This window comes from Oreochromis niloticus, unplaced genomic scaffold (genome assembly GCF_001858045.2).
Source record: "Oreochromis niloticus isolate F11D_XX unplaced genomic scaffold, O_niloticus_UMD_NMBU tig00001918_pilon, whole genome shotgun sequence".
Lineage (NCBI taxonomy): Eukaryota > Metazoa > Chordata > Actinopteri > Cichliformes > Cichlidae > Oreochromis > Oreochromis niloticus.
The window spans coordinates 12934-15962 of NW_020327510.1; the positions used below are offsets into that span (position 1 = coordinate 12934).

The 3029-nt window shown below is 39.8% G+C and overlaps 1 long non-coding RNA gene across 1 annotated transcript; it reads left to right on the top strand.

Moving 5' to 3' along the window:
* The first annotated feature begins 560 nt into the window (after positions 1-560).
* On the top strand, positions 561-2550 carry LOC109198527 (uncharacterized). Its single transcript, XR_002059284.2, has 4 exons — positions 561-922; positions 1304-1497; positions 1586-1662; positions 1913-2550. It is a non-coding gene; the product is annotated as an uncharacterized LOC109198527 (long non-coding RNA).
* Positions 2551-3029: the final 479 nt, after the last annotated feature.

The window sequence follows — 3029 nt, forward strand, 5'->3', positions numbered from 1 at the left end:
AGGAACAGATCCAAGACCTGAAACACAAGGAGAGTGGAAAGAAAGCGTTGTGAAATCTGGAGGGAACCTCCAGGTTTCCACGCCGGCTGTGATGGATAATTACAAGCGGGTGAGATGTATATCAGAGTGCAGGAGCCCAGGAACAGGTCCAAGACCTGAAACATATGGAGTTTGGAAAGAAAGCGTTGTGAAATCTGGAGGGAACAGACTAACACAAACTAATGCTGTTTTGACTTCTATTTATGCCCTCAGTAGGCGTGACCTAACGGCCACACTTCAAAGCACGACCGAACTTCAAAGCACTCAGCCTTTTGACGCGTCATGTAATCTTCGTTCTAATGGCGCAACTCCTCCCACTCATTCATAATCCGACCTCCGCGTTTGCACTCGCTGCCTACAAGAGCGCCCAAATTTGAACATCACTGATGTTCATCGGATTTACAGAGTGACGACAACCCCCGTCAGCATGTTAGATAAAGGATTTAAGTTATATGCTGCATCATATATACACAACTACGAAGAAAACGTAAATTAACCGACAAAGAAATGTTAGCTAACGTGAAATGCAAACACTACGTTACTCCGCTATGTGTTTCATTTGATGTCAATTCTCTACATTACATGTTTCCTTAAACGGTGTTTATAGTTGAGGTTTAACTAATGTCACTTTTGTTGTTAGACACTTTTATAATAGCGTTAGGTAGTTGGCTAACTAAGCAGGTAGTTAACTACCCAATGCTACTCTTGCTACGTGTAAAGTATATATGTTTAAGACGTGTTGACATGAGTAGTACAGAAATAATGCTAATGGTTCTTGTATCTTTATTCAGTGTCCAAAAAACACAGGTTGACAGGGGAAGTCGGTGTGAGAGCCCTGTGCTACAGGTCAATGAGGAAGAGTGAGGCACCACACAGACTAAGTGTAGGCAGGAAGCTGTGTAAAGTTGTTAATCCCTGTTCAGTGGGGTTCAGTTCATTTAAGCATTAGTTAAGTTCATTCCTGAAGGCCCATCAACTTGAATGTTTTCCTTGTCCCCCTGCTTTATCACACCTAATTTGACTAGTCAGATGTGTTTGGGTGATCAGAAACAAATTTACACCAAGTTAATACTGCAATATACACAATCTAAGTTATTACAGTTATCAAGGATGGTTAAATTGTTTTAATAGGGAGAGAAGGAAACACTAAGCATTCAGGAGGGTAAGCCTGTAGGGGTCAGTAACCATAACACTGAACTATGTTCCTGTTCGGCTCTTCCATGAAGATGATGTTACATTTTTAATTTTAGTTCTTTCTTCTTAGATTAAGCTTCTGGATTCATCGCCGGTGGTACTGACACATAGCCAGTGCTCCTGTGTGGCAGGTGCTGTTATGTGCAATCACACAGTGGCACTGCTCTTCCAAACAGCACACTACTCACAACTCAGAGTGCCGGTTGTCCCCCTGTGCATAGCTGCACCGAATCTGAACAGCAATGGCACAAGCCACGGACAGTGGTAATTTAAATAAGGTTAAAGTTTTTGAATTAGACCATGTTTACATATGAACAGCAACACCATCCATAGTAAATGTGTCTTCTGTTAGGGTGTGAAGCCAGGACCTATCAACTCTATGATCTTCACTAAGCCGGTACCAAATAGGATGGCCCAGACTGGAGTACGGTAATTAGATTTGTAAAATTTGGTTTCCTGTGTTACAAATGCATGTTGCTATTTGTTCATACATGCATGTGTCAGAATAGGTATTAATTTACATACAACATTACACTTTCTGAAGACGGCTAACTCAGTCATGTACATATATACATCCCAGTCTCTAACTTATGCACCACTGTTTCACACTTTTTAGTTTAGTTGTTGTTCAGTATAATAACCTTCTTCCTTACATTATTGTCATTGATGTTTTCTTTAGGAGTGGATTCTACAGAGGCATTGTGGGTCCATTACCAGATCCCTGACCTGACAAGCCCCTTGTGGAAAGTGCCTTTGGGCTGGTGCAGGAGGGCAGTGTTCTGTCATGTCAGCAGCCGGTTTTGACAACCCGGTACATCACACTACACCGTGATGCACCACCAACACCGCACTTGCCTCTGGAGTATGGGTATGACATGAAGGAAACCCTGCTCGCTCAGACAGCCTGTGATATTTTCTCAAACCGCTGCGCTGAACCAGTTTCCAAAGAACATGCTGTGTGACACAATAAATATCCTTTAACCTGTTAACCTGTGGCTTCTGGAAGAAACTCGGGTGAGTCAGTCACTGCAAACACATTTGTATCATCAAGTGTTTGTCAAATGAAAATGATATGTTTTTCTACACTTAGGATAATTTTCTATGTTGCAGTGCAGTAAAGTGCACGTTTCTTCTGTGTTCAATCATACATGTTCTAATTGTTATAAACAGAAAAAATCTTTTCTTACTTAACTGCTTGATTCTTAACTTGTTTAACTGAAACATGATGAAATGTCATAGTATTATTTTTTTTTTTTAAATGTCCTTGGCAGTGCATGTGTCTGCATTGTAACTTACTAATAAAAAGTCCTGTGTGTACTTTGGTGTGTGGTTTATGTTATTTTATTGCAAATAAATAATAGTCATTTTATTTTACAGTTACACACAATCTTATATCTCTGGCATGGCATGGCAAGGCAATATCGGTACATGCAATTCGAAACCTGACATTCCAGAGCAAAGCATGAAGCACACAGCACATGGTCAACGTGACTCATATGGAGACTGACAACATTACAAGGAATAAAGGAAAATTGAGGACTTAGCCACAGAAAAGACTTTTTTCCTTTTTTTGTTACAATAATTCGAAAAGGTCAACTATGATTTTTAAATTAATATCATAGGTGTGAGTTTAGAGTTCAGATTTTTTCTGCACATTCTTTCTTTTGTATTTAATTATGATGGTAAATACATTTCGCAACATATCTGCCTGCACTTGCTCTTAAAGTAGGAACAGTTCACCTTTCCAGCTGTATTTTAATACTGATGAGTTTACTTTAATTGTTAGCCTATTGGTC